The sequence below is a fragment of the Pleurodeles waltl genome, chromosome 8 (assembly GCF_031143425.1).
Source record: "Pleurodeles waltl isolate 20211129_DDA chromosome 8, aPleWal1.hap1.20221129, whole genome shotgun sequence".
Taxonomy (NCBI): domain Eukaryota; kingdom Metazoa; phylum Chordata; class Amphibia; order Caudata; family Salamandridae; genus Pleurodeles; species Pleurodeles waltl.
The window spans coordinates 982929458-982951972 of NC_090447.1; positions in this window are offsets into that span (position 1 = coordinate 982929458).

The window sequence follows — 22515 nt, forward strand, 5'->3', positions numbered from 1 at the left end:
TGTTATTGTAGCTTCCATATCTTCCTGGACTTGAATCTCAGGACATCGGTGAGTACCCTCAGGGATGACTTCAGTCCAAATGGTAAGACAAGAAACTGAAAGTATTGATCCTGTACTACAGTAAGAAGGAACCACTGATGCTCCTTGCAAATTAAAATATAGAAAACATTGTCCTGCATATACAGATTCTCCGTTACCTCTTGAGATTGAATCAATGGAATTTTCTTCAGAAAACAGTGAACTTTGAAGTGGATGGGTTCCACCAAAGAGTTCAGGCCCTCATTATAACATTGGTGGTAAATGCTGCCTACTGCCATGGAGAAGGCCGCCAACATACCGTTGCCGTGGCTACCAACCGTCCATCAAAATATGACCGTAGCTGGAATTCCACCAGAAGGCTGGCGGAATTCCGGCTACGGTCATGGCGGCGGAGGGCGGTTAGAAGGAGCTGCTGCCAGCAGCAGCGCCACATCAGTAGAACGCTGCCGACCGTATCATGAGCCATGATACGGCCTGGCGGTGTTCTGCTGGTAGACGCTGCTGCTGGCAGCAGTGCTGCGTCCCGTCTCCTGCTGGAGGACCCCTTTGCAAGCAGGTAAGTCAGGTCTCTAACAGGGGAGGAGGGTGGGGGTGTTGTGTGTAGTGTTGTGTGTGACTGTGTATGCGTGCATGCGGGTGTGAGGCATGTGTAATGCATGTGTGCACAAATGGGTGTGAGTGTACATGTATGTTGTGTTGTGTGATTGCATGTGTGCTAGAATGTATGTTAGTGGGTGTTGCTGTGTGTGTGTATGAATGTATGCATGCGTGGGTGAATGTGGGTATGCGTATGTGTATGAGTGTGCATGTATGTGCGGGTAGGTAGGTGTAAGTCGGGGGTTCAGGAGGGGGAGGGGGGATGAGGGAGTACTCTGGAAGGGGAAGGGGGCAGGGGAGACCCCTATCAGTGCCAGCCTGTTGGTGGTACTACTGCCACTATTACACCAACCGCCGGGGTCGTAATGACCCCCTCAGTCTCTGTAAATCTAGCACTAGTTGTAAACCTCCTTATACTTTTCCACCGGAAATAAAAGGAATAAATGGAAAATTAAAGATATTCTTGTTTTCTCCCATCCAAATGAAATGGAATCACACCTCTTTTCCTGATTAGGTCCTCTATTTCTTCCCACAGCTCTTTTGCTTTTAAACTGCTTTTGGAAACAGGTATAGGGAGGAACACCTAGTCGTGTGTAAGAAGTCAATACACTTCTGCGCTGAATGATATTCAGCACCCAATGAGCCAATGATCCAAAACATCTGTTCCCACGTTTCTACAATGTTTCAGATATGACCTCCCACCAGGTCTTCCACATACACTGCTCGTCAGGGGGCAGAATCATTTATTAGTGAAGTCTGCTGGGCTGAATTTGATTTAATTGAAGGACGTCTGGGTTGAAAACATTTTCTTCTTCTAGACTGCATGTGGTTATCCTGAGTCAGAGATAGTGACAATGTAGAGGAAGACTTACCTCTGGCAGGGTACCACATGTTTGTGATTGTTAAAAGCTTTAATTAACAATTGTATCCAGCTGAACTCTTAAATGCTTCAAACCTATTAGCGGAATCTTTAATAATACAGGTTTCTCTAAAATGTCAGCCTTTCAGTCCTTTAGCCGGATGTGACAATGAGTCTGAATTATACCTCCAGATTCTATAGCAAAGCCTCTGAGACCACTGGATGCTGTAATATAGAACAACCTTGCTTGTAGCTTCGTATTAACGAACAACTATGAACAATCCTCTACTTCTTGCATTATCCATAATAGTGTGCCAAAGCCTTTTACCAGAAATTGGCTGCATTAAGATGCATATGTTCCAGCACTGAATGACAGGTTACCTCCTGCATCGGTCTTTCTTAAATCTGCTTCAGTCTTTTTATCAACTGCATCTGAAGGAGTGCTAGCCTCTTGATTCAATGTAGTTTTCCAGGAGACCAAAACCTACATGGAAGCCACTCCAATTGAATGAGTAAGAACTATATCTATTTCTTCAAACATGTACATTCTTTGCATACATTTTAGAATATTCTATTGCTGTAAATCCATGCACTCTCCTATAATTATTATGCAAATCTCATTATGCAAATGAAGAGCAGGGCTATCTGTTTTCTTACTTAGAGGAAATATCATTGAAAAACCATCTTCTTCCAACCCCACTCCTGGAAAACCTAGATTGTCTCTCACGTGGTCAAAAATCAGATCCACCTGCTCTGTTTACAAATCTATTTGTTTTGAGGAGAGACCTCCTTCATCCGATGATTTGGAACTGGATGAGGGATCCCTTCTGTAATGATGGCTCTTATCCATCTATTTAGCTCTTTCTGCAGCCAAGACTTTAGTTAAATCTTCCTCAATAATTGTTTTGACATCAAAGTTATACTCTTTAGCTCTTCCCAAATGTCTGCTAGAAGGAAACCTCCTGGACCTAATTCTGCCTCTGCTACTTTCCTCTTTAGAGACATCTTTCTCTAAATGTCTGCATTTTTCAGCTCTTTTCTCCTCCATCCTTCACTGCTACTCACACAAAAGGAAAACAATCATTGGAAAAGCAGGTAGTTCTTGACTATGCAAGACCTTTTGGCTCTGCAAAATGTCACTTAGCTATGTTATACAGCAGTATGGCTCCTTTGCAGCATGACTAAATGTTAGAAAAATGTGGTGTATCATGGTGCTCATTGGAAATAAACCACACAGACAACAGAACTGTGGGGTGTGGTAGGAGACAATAAACAGCATGGACAGCTGGAAGTAAGAAGTAATACGGACAGTAGGAATTTGGGTGGTGGGAGGGAAGAGGCAACATGGAGAAGGTGGGTGGGAGGGAAGGAGCACCACAAGGCTAAAACAATTGTCTTTATGAGAAAGTGCCTCAATGCAAGTAGTATGGGGCGATTCTTTTAATCATCATTCAAAAAAGTGACAGTTGTCCCACCCCCTCGAATGAGATGTCACATCTGTTACCGGGACATCCGGTGTCCCTGAGAGCCCGCCCCGGAGCTGACGTATGTGTAGGTGAGTCACATGGGTTGTGTCATGGTGTGATGCCGTGTTAGTCATGTGCCCTGATGCTGTCCCTAGTGTGTAGGTCTAAGGGTTGTGTGAAATGGCGGCTGTGCAGTTGTGCGGCATGCTTCATGGCATCAGAGGACAAGTCTGGCCATGTTCATGCCAGCAGGGTGGTTGGGCTGCAATGTGCCTCCTCAGAGGGAGGAGCAGAGGAACTACAGAGCTCTCACCCGCCATCCCCGAGGGTTGCATAACCTAGAGGGTATGTACGAAGGGGACCTTTTAAAAAAATATATTATCTTCAAGCCTGTAGGCCCAGAAAGGCTCAAGGCGGGTGTATATGGACATAGAGCATGACCTTTACAAACACAAGTCACAGTTGCCTAAGGGGGTTAGCTGTGTGTAAGGGGAAGATAAGTGAGGCCTAACAGGCCACATGGGGGTCTTCAGGCCGATACATAGTTTGTAGAGGAGTTGCTGACCACCACCCCTAGTATCTTATCTGGCCCAGTTGTTGCTGCTTACGTCAAACAGCAAACTTTCAACCTAGGTTTTTTGCAAATCAGAATGATCCTTGGGTGTCTTCAGGCAGATATGTAGTTTTCTAGAGGAGTTGCTGCCCACCACCATCTTATCTGATCTACTTGTTACTGCTTACGTCAAACAGTGAACTTTCAACCTCTGTTTTTGCAAGTCTGAGTGATCCATACATGCTAACAGATGTCAACGTGTAAAGTGGGAGCCCCCCCCTCGGTGAAGTGTTATGAAAGTGTAACCATAAAGCATAATATATTTCTGAGTCCACCCCTCCACAATACCTATGCATGATTAGCTTGGCACAGCAAGTATAAAAAGCCCCCATAGGGAGCATACACACTAGCATCTCACAAGACTCTTTTTGTGAGCGGCGAATTGAAGATTGTGGAGAGCAGGGCTACCAAAAACAGCACAGAGAAAAATATGAAAGGCAGAGTGCAAACTGGTAGTGCAAACCAGCTTCTACTGTAACTCCAAATTGCTGTTGTCTCTATTTGCCAAGGACACACAGAGCATATATGCCATGTACTTCAAATACTGGCATTGAAGGCCTTTTTTTCTTTTAAAATGTGTTTATTATTATTATTATTATATTCTATATATGTGGCATGCAAAATGTATTATAAGTATGATAAAATGTGTTTGGGGGTGCCCATAACGAACCCTTGCATCCCTAAGAATAGGGGTGTCTGGAGTTCTGGTCTCACCGCAGGTAGCCTGTATAGTAGTGCTAAATAGCAAAGTTTGGTGATTTAAAAACACATGTTGAAAAGTTCCTAATGCATGCAGCCTCTAGGAAACAATAAAAATGTCAATATACCGCTTATAATTAATGTGCCTACTAGGGAGATCTATTTTTGACTCTCCATAAAGTAGCATGGAGGGTTAATATTCCTACTGCAAAGAACAGAATAATATTTTATGCAGACTGGTGAAATGTTAAGTAAAGCAAGTCTTTAAATGCGCTTTAAAACAAAATGAATGTCTGTGAAAGGGGGCTATGGAGAGATGAGGGGCACACTTTGTTATATGGCTGGGTGGGGGTGGCAAAAATTAATGTTACACTGGGGGCCGCAGGGCTTGAACCTGCGGCCCCCACTTAGACCATGCTTGTTAAGTTAATAACGGGTCGCAGCGCCGCATACGGCTCGTCAACCCCCGTTATTAAACTAACATTGCCTGCTCTCGGGGGGGGGGGGGGCGGAGGCGCAATCTCTGAGGACCCTGAGAACATTGCCTGTTAAGTAATGGTGGGGGTCAAAGCGCCACATGCGCAGCGATGACCCCCGTTATAACCTAACATTGCCTGCTCTCGTGGACCACAGGTTCATAGCCTACATCGCCTGAGAGCAAGCCTGCAAAGTTAAGGGCTGGGGGGTCGCCGGCCGAATATGGTACGACAGCCCCGGTATTAGCCTAACACGGCTGGCTCTCAGGGACCGCAGGCTCAAGCCCTGCCGTCCCTTGAGTCAGTCTGTTCAATTCAGGACGCTGGCCTCGTATGGCGCAACAACCCCGGTATTAGACGAACAGGGCCGGCTCTCAGGGACTGCAGGCTCAAGCCCTGCGGTTCCTGAGAATCTGCCTGTTACGTTAAGGACTTGGGGTAGCCAGCCTCGTAAGGTGTGATGACCGCAGTATTAGCCTAACACAGCAGGGTCTCAGGGATCGTAGGCTCAAGCCCCGTGGTCCCTGAGATGGAGACTTTGGACCTCGCGCTAGATACCCTATAGCCCCTCTGTGGGGCTAGACGGTGTCTTTCACGAGGTCCGCGGCCTCTGCCCCTTACTCCAGGATGAGCTAATTCCGAGACATGGGCCTGAGGGCCCGAGTTGCGCGTGCTTGAGCCCACAGGCCCTACAATAAAAAAGAAAACAAAGAAAATGCCCCAGCTGTATTTTACAGAGCATGGGGTCGCGGACCTAGTGCTCTATGGACCCCGCCTTGAGACGGGTGCGAGGTCGGTGCAACCTCCCTGCCCCCACTCCAATATGTGCATGGTGCGATGCACAGGCCTGAGGTCCCGAGTCCTGCATGTTTGGGCCCTCGGGCCCTTCAAGTCAGCAGGGGCTCTTGGGGCCCCGAGCAAGAGGCTTGGGTCTCCCAATGGCCCTCTAAGCTTCATTTTTTTCAAATAAATAAAAAAAAAAAAAAGAAGAAAAAGAAAGAAAGAAAGAAAGAAATACATTTAAAAAAAACAATAAACAAATAAATAAAAAATAATAAATTTAAAAAAGCACATCAAGGGTTGGGGGCATTCCACTCGCCTAGGGTTGGGTTCCTGATTTCCAGGGTAGGTGGTAGGTGGTAAAAGAAAAATGAGCTTGGGACCCCCATGCTCCCTCCACAGCCTGCAATTTTCAAAAAGACTGTGTCTGTGGTGGTGTTGCTGGCTCTGCCTGTCTGCTCCACCCTCTAGGCCGGTGTCTGGAGTGAGTTCATCCCCAGCACATGGTCCAGAGAATGGGAGAGCTAGGGCAAAAACATGGAGTGGATCCTTGGATCCATCTTCCATTTTATTGTACATGTATATATACACAATGAACTGTAATGTTTTTTAAATTACTTTGGGGGTCATTCTGACCCTGGCGGTCCAAGACCGCCAGGGCCACAAATGACGGAAGCACCGCCAACAGGCTGGCGCCGCGGTCAGAAAACCGGGGCCGGCGGTTTCCCGCCGTTTTTGCCCCGGCTGGGCGAATCCGCCAGGGCAGCGCTGCCCTGGGGATTCTGACCCCCTTACCGCCAGCCTGTTTCTGGTGGTTTTCACCGCCAGGAAGAGGCTGGCGGTAAGGGGTGTCCTGGGGCCCCCTAACAGGGCCCCATGAAGCTTTTCACTGTCTGCCTAGCAGACAGTGAAAAGCGCGACGGGTGCAACTGCACCCGTCGCACCGCCGCAACACCGCCGGCTCCATTCGGAGCCGGCTCCTGTGTTGCGGCCCCCATTCCCGCTGGGCCTGCCGGCGCTAACTTGGTTAGCGCCCGCCGGCCCAGCGGGAATGTCGGAATGAGGAAAGCGGTATTTTTGCCGCATGCCGGCCAAATGCCGGTTCCCGTCTGCCAGGGTCGGAATCAGGCCCTTTGTGTTTTATATTTTGAATAATTAGTTTAATTATAATGCATTATTAGGAATAGAAGTGGAAAGCCAATATGAGTCAAATAAGGCAGTGGAACCATATAAAATAATGCCTTAGAGAGAGAATCCTAGAGTTTATGTTGCACAGGAGCGCCGCCCTGTGGACTTTTTAAATAAACAGTGTATGGTTTTTGAGAAAATGTGAACAAATGGCTTTGTGTATTGTATCTTCAGAGCATGGAATTGGGTTGATGGTGGACTTACCAGATAGCATCTTGAGAGACTTTTTTACAACCTTTTGCGAGATTTCATGAATGTGTTATGCATGTAACATTAAATGAGTTATGCTTAAAGTCAATTCTGTCTCTTTTGTATGTAGGATCCCCAAGAGCAAACGCTGAACCAGGAGGAAATGGATGCCTTTCAGCAAGGCACAGCTGTCTATTGGTTTATAGTTAGAGAACCTTGCCAATGAACTAGTCTTATATTTAAATTTTGTTTTATTTTCTGATACTGCTTTCCGATGTTTGTCCACTTTTTATAGGGTATGACACCGAAGTACAGACGGCTGTCAAAGCTCTACAGCGGATCCTGGAGGATCAAGACGCAAAGTCTTCAGCACAACAAAATACAGCTCTGACGGCTAAATAAAATTATCCAATGCCTCAGAGAATGCTCACAGTCACTGTGTTATATTGTAAGTGTGACATTTATTCATTTATTTATTTTTTCTTCTGTACAGAACCCAGGGGGCCGCACATGGACCGCATAAACAAGGACCACCTACAAAGAAAGGACCCTCCCAGAGGAACACATCAGGTGTGTTTTACAAAAATGTAGAGATAGAATAAGAATCCTAACCACTTTCTCGCTAAAAGCATTTTTTTTCGGCCCTCTAGGATATGATAGTTCTAGCAATACCCAATATGTATTTTTTTTCTCTTTTACACCCCAGAATCTTCACAAAAGATCTCAGGCTCTACAGTTGGTGTCGTAGACCAGGTACAGACCTTAAGCACTGCACCGCTTTACAAATAAACCCAGCGACCAATACGATGAACACTTCTACAGAAACTGTATTTGTGCAAGGGCTGGGACACAAGGAGGTGGAGCTGTTGCAACCGCAGACATACAACATCAAGCACCTTGTAAAACCAATTAAAGGGGATTCCAATAAGTGCAACAACCCTAAAATAAATCGTCTCTCCTTAAAGAATCGAAAGAGGAAGCAACCGGTCCCTGAGGTACAAACTGTTCCTCTAGATCTCTCGGTTAAAAACATAGTTATGCCTCAGGCAGAACCAAGTAATCCGCAAAGGTCTAAATGTTTAAAGGATGTGACGTGTAATGTAGATGCAGTTCCCTGCGGACCAGTACCAAAACCTCCTATAACTATTTTGGACTCTAGATATGAAAATGATCACCCCGTAGAGGACTCTTATGCGGACTGTATAGGGCTACTCAGGGCACTGGCAGATGTGGGGATACGTTCTGAAACAATAGCAGCCGCCGAGCACAATGGTCGCATTGGGCCCTGTTTTTTCAACCCATACTGGTTTAGCCCCTCAGAAAGGGGGTAATAATGTGAACTGCGGACCTGTAGCTGGGGTGGCTCAGGGAAATATAAACGCCACAGCTAACGTTTCAAGTAATGAACCAGAATATAGGACCTCATTTTGAGACTGGAGGCCGCCAAAAGACCGTTGTTGCGGCTACCAGCCATCTGCTGTATTATGACCACAGCCGGATTTCTGCCAAAAGAATGGCGGAAATCCGGCTGTGGCCATGCGGCAGATGGTGGTAAGGTGGTGCTGCTCTCACCAGCAGCGCCACGCCAGCAGACCGCCACCAGCCATATTATGACCCATAATACGGCCTGGCAGTGTTCTGTTGGCGCCCTGTCCCGTCTCCTGCCAGAGGACCCCCTGAACACAGGTAAGTCAGGTATCCGACAGGGCAGTGGGTGGGGGGTGTTGTGTGTGTGTGGTGGGGTGTGTGTGAATGTTTGTGTGTGCGTGGATGTGGGGGGCGTTGCATGTTGCATGCATGTATGGAGGTGTGAGTGTGTGTATGTTGTGTTATGTGAATGCGTGTCTGCGTGTAGGTATGAAAGTGTGTGCGGAGGTGTGTGTGAATGGATGTATGCATGTGTGGATGCATGTGGGAATGGGTGTCTGTATGCGTGTGTGAGAGTGGAAGGGGGCGTGAATGTAGGGGAGGTGGGGGGCCTTTGGAGAGGTAGGGGTGGTGGGGGGCTAACTGAAGGGGGAGGGGGGAGGCCCCTATCAGTGACAGGGAAGGAATTCCCTGTCTCTGATAGTGCCTACTGCCATGGTTTTCATGGTGTTAAGAAAGCCACGAAAAGCATGGCAGTAGGCGGGGTCATAATCCCACAGGCGGAACAGTGACGGCCGCCGGGCTGGAGATGGATACTTCCAGCCTGGCGGCCATTACCGCTGTGACAGTCGGAGTGGTACATTGGCAGGTTGGCTTCAGTCAACCCGCCAATGTCATAATATGGCGGTAAATACAGCCAGCCTGTTGGCAGTGCTTACCGCCATATTATCACTGACTGCTGGGGTCGTAATGGCCCCCTAGTGTTTTGGACCGCAATAGGGTCCTGGAGACGTACATAAAAGAAATACATCAGTCTGTTAGAAATCTAAAATTCAGACTGAACCTCAAAACCTTAAAACTGTGTAAGACCGGATGCAATACTGCGTCCTCCAGGGCCACCGTGAGGGCTTTAATACAGAGGTTGGCACAGTGTAGAAGCGAGGTGGTCCAATCTTGCGATTCAGCATCTGTAGACATAAGTAATATACCCTCGTGACTAGGCATGCTGGACGACCTAAGGAATGTAAGAACCACATTTGTTAATACAGTTTTCCTTAGGTCTAAATATAAAAAGAAGACCCAGGATGTACTCAGTGAAGCTCTACGGGTTTTACGAGGGCTCAAAACCAAAAAGCTATGAGAGCCAACCCCCAACTGTTTAAAACTCCTAAAAGCAGCACCCTCAACACCTAAAACAATCCCCATAAGGCCTCAAAATGTAAAGTTAGGAGAGAACATAGGCATTTTCAGGGCCTCAAGGGATAAAGTTCAGAGCCGGCTCAACCCCAAACATCCTGAAGGACCCCCACCCGTATTAGGTGAAATGGCAAGGACGCCTCCTGTAAATACACCAACTACTGTTCAAATAGGCTGTGGTCACTTGCCTAAAAACAGATGGGCTTGTAAGAAACAGAAGTGGGCTAGTAGCGCTGGAAACCATAAGCTTTTAATAAGAAAATTAACAAAAGCCAGACTAACCGTTACAAGGAGGCATAAAATACTCCAACATCGAGCCATAGTCAACTACCACTGTATGATACCCCCGGGATCCCTCTATCCTGCGGTGATCCTCAAGCTGAGGATTCAGAACCGGTGTTTTTATAAAGTGTCAGAAGGTACAGTCATACTGTAGAGAGGTTTAACGCTACAGAGTACTATGAGGAGTTTATGTTTGTTAACCTAGACCGTCTAAACTCCACCGATCAGGGTGTTATAGCTATACACCAAGCCGTGCAAACGTTCATAGAAAGGTTGCTACACAATGTGGGTCCTAACAGTTTCTTTCACTTGCGCTTTTCAGGGGCAGGGCATAGATAGTCCACTGTTCCCCTGTCGAACACCCCGTGATGTGTTTGACGCTGTAGAATTTCTTGAAAACCTCTTTAGCCTGCTGCAGAGTAAGGCTGAGCTAGTAGCATATGGAACATTCAGAGTCACCGCCTTCGTTGTCCGGGGTCGTAAGGGTGGTGTTTCCAGACCTTTAAAGAGTAACTTGTACAGTAAGATCATTGGTAAGAAACAACGATGGGTGCTCAACTTTAACACAGGGGCAACCAACACATGTCTGGCTGCTAGCATCGCACCAAACACAATCCTCCACAAATACTGCACGACCGGATGCTTGGTTTTGGGGGCATAGGTCTTTTTGAGAACAATTTTGCCATTACGGTGAAAGTTCTTTACCAAAACTGGTCCCGGAAATACTTCACAACCGGGGAGCGGACGAAAAACAAGACTGTGTATGTTCTCCATCATGAAAATCACTTTGACTGTATTTTGAATCTGAGGGCTTTTCTAGGAGCCAAGTACGTGTGCACCCATTGCGACCACATCTACAACACACAGACAGCTCACCAATGTGAAATGCACTGTAAAATGTGCCAGAGAGATGGGTATATTGAGATCGCGGGGCAGAAGGTACTGTGCCAAACATGTAATATGTTTTGTCGCTCGCAAAACTGCTTGAGCATACATAATAGACTTGTTCGCTGTGTCTCTAAAATAGACTGCAGGAGATAAGGACGCCATGTCACCTATGAGCATAAATGCAATGGTATGAAATGTCCCAGATGTAAGGTATATTGTCACATGGGGGCAGAACACAAGTGTTACATGGTTAAAGGGGTCTCTCAGACTAAAACCGAAGACCTCATAGTGTTCGATATAGAGTGTACACAGGAGACAGGTGTACATAAACCTAATTATATTTATGCTCAGTATAGGAAAATCCCTCCCTTGGCATGGTTACCCCCTAACTTTTTGTCTTTTGTTGATGCTAGTTATGATTGAAAGTGTGCTGGGATCCTGCTAACCAGGCCCTAGCACCAGTGTTCTTTCCCTAAACTGTACCTTTGTTCCCACAATTGGCACAGCCCTGACACACAGCGAAGACCCTTGCAACGGGTACCCCTGGTACCAAGGGCCCTGTGGCCAGGGAAGGTCTCTAAGGGCTGCAGCATGTATTATGCCACCTTAGGGACCCCTCACTCAGCACATGCACACTGCCTCACAGCTTGTGTGTGCTTGTGGGAAGACAAATGACTAGGTTGACATGGTACTCCCCTCAGAGTGCCATGCCCAGAACCCATTGCCTGTGGCATAGGTAAGTCACCCCTCTAGCAGGCCTTACAGCCCTAAGGCAGGGTGCACTATACCACAGGTGAGGGCATAGTTGCATGAGCTCTAAGCCCCTACAGTGTCTGAGCCAAATCTTAGACATTGTAAGTGCAGGGTAGCCTTAAAGAGTATATGGTCTGGGAGTTTGTCAAACACAAACTCCACAGTTCCATAATGGCTACACTGAAATCTGGGAAGTTTGGTATCAAACTTCTCAGCAACATAAATCCACACTGATGCCAGTGTAGGATTTATTGAAAAATGCACACAGAGGGCATCTTAGAGATGTCCCCTGAATACCAGTCCAAACACCAATGTTAGGCTGACCAGATCCTGCCAGCCTGCCATAACCAGATGGATTTCTGGCCACATTTGGTGAGTGCCTTTGTCACTCTGTGGCCAGGAACAAAGCCTGCACTGAGTGGAGGTGCTTTTCACCTCCCCCTGGATGAACTGTAACACCTGGCAGTGAGCCTCAAGGGCTCATGCCTGTTGTTACAGCGCCCCAGGGCATCCCAGCTAATGGAGATGCCCGCCCCTCCGGACACAGCCCCAACTTCTGGGGGCAAGTCCGGAGGAGATAATAAGAAAAACAAGGAGGAGTCACCCACCAGTCAGGACAGCCCCTAAGTTGTCCTGAGCTGATGTGGCCCCTGCCTTAAGAAATCCTCCACCTTGGTTTTGGAGGATTCTCCCAATAGGACTAGGGATGTGTCCCCCTCCCCTCAGGGAGGAGGCATAAGGAGGGTGTAGCCACCCTCAAAGACAGTAGCTATTGGCTACTGCCCCCTAGACCTTAACACACCCCGAAAATTTGTATTTAGGGGCAACCCTGAACACAGGAAATCAGATTCCTGCAACCTGAAGAAAGAAGAAGGACTGCTGACCTGAAAGCTCCGCAGAGATGACGGAGACAACAACTGATTTGACCCCAGACCTTCTGGCCTGTCTCCAGACTCAAAGAACCTGCACAGCGATGCATCCAGCGGGACCAGCGACCTCTGAGGACTGACCTGCAACTAAAGGACCAAGAACATCCAGAGGACAGCGGCTCTGTCCAGAAACAACAACAAAGAAAGCAACTTTAAAGAGACTCCAACTTCCCGCAAGAAGCGTGAGTCTTTACACTCTGCACCCAACGCCCCCGGCTCGAGGTCAGGCAACCAACACCGCAGAGAGGACCCCCAGGTGACTCCAATGATGTGGGCACCCTGAGTCGACCTCCCTGCACCCCCGCAGCAACACCTGCAGAGAGGATCCAGTGGCTCCCCCCTGACGCGACTGCCTGGTAACAAAGGAACCCGACGCCTGGACCAACCACTGCACCCACAGCCCCCAGGACAGAGAGGAACCACCTACCAGTGCAGGAGTGACCAGCAGGTGGCCCTAATGCTAGCCCAGTCGGTGGCTGGCCCGAGAACCCCCGTGCCCTGCCTGTATCACCAGAGTGACCCCAAGGTCCCTCCATTGTTTTCAACGACAAACCTGACACCTACTTTGCACACTACACCCGGCCGCCCCTGTGCCACTGAGGGTGTGTTTTGTGTGCCTGTGTCCCCACGCAGTGCTCTACAAACCCCCCTGGTCTGCTCCCAGAGGACGCAGGTACTTACCTGCTAGCAGACTGGAACCGTAGCACTCCTGTTCTCCATAGGCGCCTATGTTATTTGGGCCCTCTCTTCACCTCTGCACCTGACCGGCCCTGTGTTGCTAGTGCAGTGGCTATGGGGTTGCCTTGAACCCCCAACAGTGGGCTGCCTATGCCCAGGAGACTGAACTTGTAATTGCTTTACTTACCTGAGAAACTAACCAATACTTACCCCCCCCAGGAACTGTTCATTTTTGCAGTGTCCACTGTTGAAACAGCTTATTGACATTTTAACCAAAACTGTGTGTACTACTGTTTTAAATCAACGTTCTATACTTACCTGTGTGAAGTACCTTACAATTTCTGTACTTACCTAAAATTTGAATCTTGTGCTTCTAAAATAAATTAAGAAAATAATATTTTTCTATATTAAAACCTATTGGCCTAGAGTTAAGTCTTTGAGTGTGTGTTATCATTTATTGCCTGTGTGTGTACAACAAATGCTTAACACTACCCTCTGATAACTACTATTCAACCACACTACCACAAAATAGAGCATTAGTATTATCTAATTTTGCCACTATCAGCTTCTAAGGGGAACCCTTGGACTCTGTGCACACTATCTCTCACTTTGAGATAGTATATACAGAGCCAACTTCCAACACTCAGGATCTAACTTCTAATGACAGCTGGGAGTTTGAAGGGCGTACGTGCACAAACGATCTCCTCACCAATTATATGAAGCCAAAATTCAACAGATACACTATGATGGCTCAGAACTTGAAAGCATGCAACTCTTTCTTTATGTTGCAGACCATGATTGTTGAAAAGTTGGATGGAGAACTCATCACCCAGGGTTCCAAATTGATGTTGTTTAAGGCGATACCTTTTCAAATAAGGTTCATCGATACCCTAAATGTTCTACCCATGAAATTGAGCAAATTACCAAAAGCCTTTGGATTTCCTGGGTGCAAAGGTTATTTCCCCCACTTTTTCAACACGTGGACCAATCAGAATTATGAAGGTCCAATGCCCCGATCAACAGCTATGGTGTAGAATATATGATGTCTGCTGTGAAAAAGAGCTTTCTACAGTGGTACAGCAAAAACTGTGAAAGTCACTTTCATTTTCAAACAGAGTTGAAAGCGTGCTGTAGGTCAGATGTAAGGATCTTACGAAAAGCCTGCAACCTTTTCAGAGACACGGTGATAGAAATGACCAAAAGGGTTAAGGTTTTGAAGTACAAAAAAATGCTGGTGAAAAAGATTGCATATTACATAGACCTATTCAAAAATATTACGCTGGTTTCCATGTGTATGTCTATCTACAAACACATGTTTCTGAAGCCCTAAACCATAGCTCTAATACCGACCGACCTCTATAACAGCAAACAGAAGCGCTTCTCAACCCCCTTGATCCAATAACTTCTGTACATCTCTGACAAGGAAAACATCTTTATTCAGCACTCCTTAAAGGGTGGGGAATACAGATTGGGGCCTTATTATCTAGACGGCTATTCTGTAATTAATGGCGTGCCTACGGCTTTTGAGTACAACGGATGGTTTTACCACAGATGCCCCTGCTGTTACAAGTCCTATGAGTTTAACAAACTGCTGGCCACCAAATTTGAATACTTACATCAACGTACTGTGCTGAAGGATGACTATATTAAAAACCAAGACTTTGTAATGAGAACCTATGGGAACATGAGCGGTTAGACATGTTAGTGTGGGATGCAGAACTCTCATCTTTTATTAACTCGCACCAGCTACCCGTGCCTTTGGAGCCCCGTGAAGCCTTATTTGGAGGCTGTACAAATGCTATACAGTTGTACAGGGCCATGGACGAGGGTGAAAAAATAAACTATTATGACTTCACAAGCCTGTATCCATTTGTGAACAAACAGAAGTTATATCCTGCAGGTCATTCCACCATCATGTATAGGGACTTTAAGCCCATAGGTGAATATTTCGGGCTCATTAAGTGCCAAATCTACCCTCCCCGTCGTCTTTATTTCCCGATGTTACCGTACTGAGTTGACGGTAAGTTAATGTTCCCACTCTGTCGAACATGTGCCGAAAGTAAAGAGACTAGCGAATGTAGACACAATGACGAACAGAGGATGCTGACCCGTACCTGGTGTAGCAACAAGGTACAAATGGCCCTTGAAAAAGGCTACAGGCTATGTAAAATAGTTGAGGTATGGCACTTTGAAAGAACATCAAAACAACTCTTTTCTAAGTATATCAACTTGTTTCTGAGAGACAAACAGGAGGCTTCAGGCTTTCCAGAATGGTGTGTGAATGAGGTCAACTCCGCCCGTCGCCAGTTAGCTAAGCTCTGCCTAAACTCCTCTTGGGATAAAATTGCCCAACGTACAAACCTGTCAAACACTACCATAATAACTGATCCTGACAAATTGTTTAAGTACCTTTTTTCAGTTAGTTATAATGTGTCCACTTGTGAGTTTATTGACGCTGATACCACTGCAATGTGCTGGAAATACGCAAAAGAGTACCCCACAGCTTATAACAATATAAACATCTTCATAGCCTATTTCACAACGGCTCATGCTTGTTTAGAGCTTTACAGGGTGTTGGATAAACTGCAGAATCGGTGCCTGTATCACAATACCGACTGCAGAAGTCCCACCCATAGGTGATTAACTGGGAGATTTGATCAGCGAATTAGATAAGGATGACTACATAGTATAGTTCACTTCATCGGTACCCAAGACCTATTCCCACAGAACTGCAAACAATACCGTGTGTATGAAAGTCAAAGGTATCACCTTAAATGTTAATAACACCTTTAAAATCAATTTTGACAGTTTGAAGGATCTGGTGAAAGAATATGCTATAATAATAAAACCATTGTTGTAACAGCCTAGCATAGTGTGGTTCAAAAACGGGTGGGAAATTACAACCCAGCCTTTACATAAAATCTTACTTGTAGTGTTTGAGTGTTTGATAAAAGTGTCTTTACTGAGGACTGTAAAACCCTTCTGTACGGTTATTAAAGGTGCATTAGAATTGCAAATCCCAACGACAATGGACACAACATTACAAAACCCGTTCTCCTGCATTTTAGCAGGCCCTTCAAAACAAATTGTGGTAAAAGTTATTTTATAAAGTAGTTGTTAGAAAACACTCCGGAGGTTTTATCCCAGACCCCGACCAACATCGTGTGGCTTTATTCATGCTGACAAGATCTTTATATGGAACTATCCCTAACGTTCTCCCACATCAAATTTATAGAAGGCATACCCGACATTCGTAACAATGATGCCTTGTTACCTAAATACCTGATAAACATAGTGTTTGTAGACAATCTTATGCGTGAGGGTGGTGAGCACCCCAAAATAGAAAAAGCTTTTACCAAATATTCACACCATCACAATCTAAGCATATGTTACATTGTACAGAACTTGTGTTACAAGGGTAAAAGTAGTCACTCTATAGTTCTGAACGTCTAATACCTCATCCTATTTAAAAAACCGTGACAAACACCAGATATCTATCATTGCTAAACAGAGGTATCCCAGAAACACACAGTTTTTCATGTGAGGAACTAGGAAAGATAGAATCCCCACCTGGGGTCTTCTTCCCAGCGGTGGAGGGACACCCTAGTCCTCAGGGTCCGTTTAGCAGAGAGTATACAAATCAAGCGGAGTCACCAACTGGAGGAATAAAGAGAAGTTTATTACATGGATTATAGCTCGAGCTAATACAGAGTCCCAGGACAGTCAAGTGAATATCCTACGGGGGCTGCCCCTTCACTCTGGGGCACCCAACCTTATATACACACAAAACTGCTTAGTCAGAGGACAACTCCACCCCTAGCGTATTCAAGGTCCTCTGCGGCCTTCAGAATATTTCAGGGATACACGTGTGGTGGGAGAAGGTACAGATGCAGCTGGCAGGAGGTGGCAACGACCTGTACGAACCTGTTCTGGCAGTTACTGATTAAACACAAAAATTCTCGGAACTACGGTTAGAACAAGTAAATTACAGCGATAAGCAGATTGCAACCCAAGGCTGCGAGCACAAGGTCAATCATCAAAGTTCAGGAGGTTTGTCGAGCACATGGCAAAATAATAAAGATAAACAGATGCCTAGCAGCTATGGTGTATGATTAAGTTTATGTACATTTTCTCAATCCCTCCTTTTGCCATTGTGATGCAAGTTTGAACATCATTCAGTGTCTATGTTAATGGACATAAGGCCAGGTCACCGCCATTTGGCCGCTCCGCGGTCTAAAGACCGCAGCGGCCATTCTGGCTTGGCCGCTGGGCCGGCAGGCGCCCGCCAAAGGAGCGCCCGCCGGCCCAGCGGGAAAGCCCCTGCAACATAGAAGCTGGCTCCGAATGGAGCCGGCGGTGTTGCAGGGGTGCGACGGGTGCAGTTGCACCTGTCGCGATTTTCACTGTCTGCTAAGCACCCGTTCCCGCCATCCTGTTCCTGGCGGTAAAAACCACCAGAAACAGGGTGGCGGGAAGGGGGTCGGAAACCCCATGGCGGCGCTGCTTGCAGCGCCACCATGGAGGTTCAGCCCTGCCAGGGGTATTCCGGCGGGAAACCGCCGGATCCCCTTTTCTGACCGCAGCTTTACCGCCACGGTCAGAATGGGCACTGAAGCACCGCCAGCCTGTTGGCGGTGCTTCCTTTGCCCGCGGCCCTGGCGGTTTAGGACCGCCAGGGTCAGAATGAGGCCCAAGGTCTTTTATCTCCTGCTCAAGGGACAGCATAGCCATGTGTTGAGGAGGGCGAACAGGCCAGGGGGCAAGGGATGCCATACAGCAACCGCACAAAGCAGGTAGGCACTGTACACAAAGACAACAGGTGAGGAATACAGCAGCGAGCACAAAAAGGAATATTAGTATCTTCCAGCCCCATTGGGAAATCAAGCCCCAAAACCAGTCGGTCAAGGACCATGTTCCTTCGTCTTGGTGTATTGTGGAAGCTATCGTATGCAACCTTTGAATAGCTTTATACACTGAAGGGGCATTGTCTGGAATATAAATGCAGCAGCTCGATCCGATCAAAGTACAAACTCCACCACGGTCCGCCAAGATGATGTCAAGAACCATTCTGTTTTGAAGAGTAACAAGGTGGTCAGCAGCGAGCTCTGCAGTGATGTTACTCAGAGATCCTGCTGTTTCATTTATTGTTGCTTCCATGACTCGTGTGAGATGTCTGATATCACTACTGTTCATCATAGGGCCCCAAAATGGAAGGACTCCTTTAAAGTAGTCCAATGCTTCTTGTGCTGAGGTATCTTCTGCCGATATTACCCCTCTCCGAGTCCTGTGGTGTTGAGGGCCAGCTGTGTAAGTTGGTGGTAGTAGCCAAGCAATGTAACACGTGCCGGTCCAGGTGGGTACCAAGGAGGTGTAGGCATTATTACCACAAACAAAATACGGGTTTTGTGATGGTATCATGGTAGCCCAATTAGTTCCATTCAATATTACTGTAGCATTACAGTTACTGGCACCTACACTTCTATTACCACTTTTCTGACAGCAAAGTGGAGCTTTGACCTGTGCTACAAAATATCTTCGGCCAATCCAGGGTGTGGTATTAAAGGATAAAAAATATATGTCAGTAGACCTATTTCGTTGGTCAGCATATTCTGACTTTTCTTCCTTTGTTCCATAAACTCTCGTTCCAGTGGGCCAGCATAACTGGTATAGGTGACCAATAGTCCGGAATTAGTAGCATCCATTGAGGTAGCCCAAATGGCTGATAGTTCATATCAGGCGCTGCAGGAGCCATCAAAAGAAAAAGGGAATGAAATATATGGCAACCTTCTTTGCACGGAACTCGGTAGCAAGCCACATATCCAACAATTTGTTCAATTTACAGCCAGCTGATGTTGATGTAACATAGATATGAAGGTATTGTTTTCATATTCCTTACGTCGCCCTTCCTCATGGGGTGGTAAGGAAACATGGCTGTGTTCTGAAGGCAGTGGCGTAGTTGGTGAGACCTCTGAATCAGAATCATGTATTACCCAACCAATGCAGGACAGAAGTACCAAAAATAGTATTGTTATGGTGAGGCAAGCGATACGTGGGCCTAATAGTCTTTTTAAATTACTTATTTTCTTCTTTTTCCTCTTGTCTTCTTGTATAACACCCATTTCTCTTTATTGCTTGTCCCACTAGCAGTTCAGTCCGACCAAAGTGCTGCCCGTGACTGGTGGTTGCTTCACTGTGGGGTGATACCAGCAGTCCTATTGACACACTCTGGTCCGCCCCGACAGACAAAATCACGGCCGTGCAGCTATCGTCAGACTTAGTACAGGGGACAAGCAATCAGTTCATTGTTCATTTTCTTATTTTCGTGGGCGGAAATCGTATCTTGTGGACTGTGGTATGGTATGGTCAGGAAACAATTGTTCAGTGTGACCTAAATCTGAGGGAACCTCATGCAGCACACTGTCGTTCTGTTTTTTATCACTCCGCGTAAAGTTGCTGAAATGGTCCTCAGTCGTCGGTGGTCACCACTTTTTATTTCATAAGAGGGTACGAGTAGGGGTACTTTCATACAGTGGGATGCATGTATCCAATTCTTAGCTCCCTCGACTTTAACTGCTGTTCGAGTAGCGAGAAGGACCTGTCGCGGACCTTTCCATCGAGGTTCGAGACTCTTTTTCCGCTGGAAATTCTTTGTGAGAACCCAGTCGCCAGGTAGTATCTTGTGACCTGGATCAGTGGATACAGATGGGAGTGCTTCACACACCTGTTGGTGAATAGAACACAAAGAATTAGTGAGTTCATTTAAATAGTCCATCAAAACAGGATGTTCTAGTTCTGAGTACTTGTGAGGTCGAGGGACCCCCCAGACATTTGCTGGCCTTCCCATCACTATCTCATGGGGTGACAACCCTGATCTAGAGTGAGGCGTCATCCCGACAGACATTAAAGCCAGGGGCAACGCCTCCGGCCACCGTATACCGCGTTCTGTGCATATCTTTGACATCTTCAATTTAAGTGTGCCATTATATTTTTCAACTAGTCCTGCTGACTGGGGGTGGTTAGCTGCATGAAACTTCTGGCGGAGGCCCAACCCTTCACACACCCTTTTCATCACCTGCCCTACAAAATGACTCCCATTATCTGACCAGACACACCTTGGGACCCCAAACCGTGGGAAGAACTCCTTCAGAAGTACCTTTGCGGTAGTAATGGCAGTATTATCTTTAGTAGGGTAAGCTTCTACCCACTTACTAAACATACAGACCACAACTAGGATATATTTCAAGTTGTTACACCTTTCCATCTCAATATAATCCATTTGTAGTACATCAAAGGGATACGTTGGTGGTGAAAAATGCCCAGCGGGGACTGAGGCACCCTTCCCTATGTTATGTTGTAAACAAATCATGCAGGATTGAACCAGTTGGTCAGCTACTCTTCTGATATTTTTATTAGACCAAACCGGATCAAGCTAATTACAGATGCTTTTCGCACTAACGTGTGCAGGACCATGGGCCATAGTCACTACTGGCAGAACGAATGCATCGGGTAACATCCATCTTTCCCTCTGTGACAGATCTGTCCAGCACAGCGTATTTTCATCTATCTTGGCCTTCCCTTCTTCCCATTCCTTTCTCTCCTGTTCAGTTGCCTCATCCTGTATCTTCCTGACACTCTCTACTGTGTTTCCAAATATTTCATGGGGACAAACCTTCTCTTTACTATCTACCACATACATGTGTCCTGTCTTTGCATACGCTGTATCTTTTGCTGTCTGATCGCCTAGGGCGTTGCCCCGTCCAGTTTCATCTGTCACCTTTTTATGTGCACTACACTTCATGATAGCCATTGTTTTGGGCAATGCCAGGGCAGAATTAAGTTAGTTATAAGGGTCCCATGTTGAATACGTGTCCCATGTGAGGTGAGGAATCCTCGTTCTGCCCACAAGCGACCAAAATTGTGTGCTACGCCAAATGCATACTGACTGTCCATGTAAACATTCACATTAAGTCCTTTACTTAACTCACAGGCTCGTGTTAGAGCTATTAATTCTGCGGCCTGAGCAGAGTTATGTGGTATTCTAGCTGTTTCAACTACAGTGGTAGCTGTTGTAACTGCATAGGCTGCAGAGGTAGTGCCATCAGGTAGCTTGATGCATGAGCCATCTACGTATAATATGCCATCAGGGTCTTTCAGTGGAGTGTCCTGTAAGTCCACTCTCCCTTTTGTTTCATCCTCCGTCCGGAGAATGCAGTCATGTATGTCATCATCAGAATCTTCAGTTTTTTCAGTAATTGGCAATAAAGTGGCAGGATTGAGCGTGTTGCACCTTTTTAATGTTATATGACTAGCTAAAAGTGTCAGTTCATAAGTAGTTAATCGTGCATTAGTAAGATGCTGTGTTTTTGTTTTGTTTAATAGTGCGTCAAGAGTGTGTGGGACCAACAGGGTGAGGGGTCAATCCATGACTATCCCGGCCGACTGGGGCACTGCGACCGCTGCAGCGGCTACTGCCCGTAGACAACTCAGGAGTGCACGGGCCACTGGATCCAGTAGGGCCGAAAAATAAGCACAGCGGCGTTGTTTGCCGCCATGCTCTTGGGTTAACACTGATAGTGAACATCCATTTCTCTCGCTCACATATAACTGAAAATCTTTACGATAATCAGGCGTACCCAGTACAGGTGCTGTGCAGAGTGTATTTTTCAATTCATCAAAACCAAACTGAAAATCGTCATTCCATTCAATTGTTTCAGGACAATCTTTGTGGGTGAGATGCAAAAACGGTTTTATCAAAAGAGAATAATTAGGAATCCATTGACGACAGAAGGAGGTAATACCTATAAAGCCCCTAACCTCTCTCTGTGTCCTTGGAGCCGGTATGTCTCGTATAGCTTGTATTCTCTCAGCCGTCAACGTACGTCCCTCCTTAGACAGGAGGTGTCCTAGATATATAACCTCCTGTCTACCATATTGCAATTTGGAAAGGGAGACCTTATGGTGATGGTGTGCAAGATGTTTCAATAAGGCTACAGTATCTGTTTTACAATTTTGTTCTGAAGTGGATGCTATTAAAAGGTCATCCACACATTGAACCAGCGTCGAGGAGCAAGGAAAAACAAGGGTATCTAATTGACCCTTGAGGGCCTGGCTAAAAATGCTAGGCGATTCAGTATAGCCTTGTGGAGCGCGACAGAACCAGAAACTACGACCACCCAGTGAAAACCCAAAGATCTGTCTGCTATCTGGATGAATGGGAATGCAAAAAAAAATGCATTTTTAAGATCGATAACAGAGAACCAAGTAGCGGAGGCAGGTATCATTGTTAATAATGTCG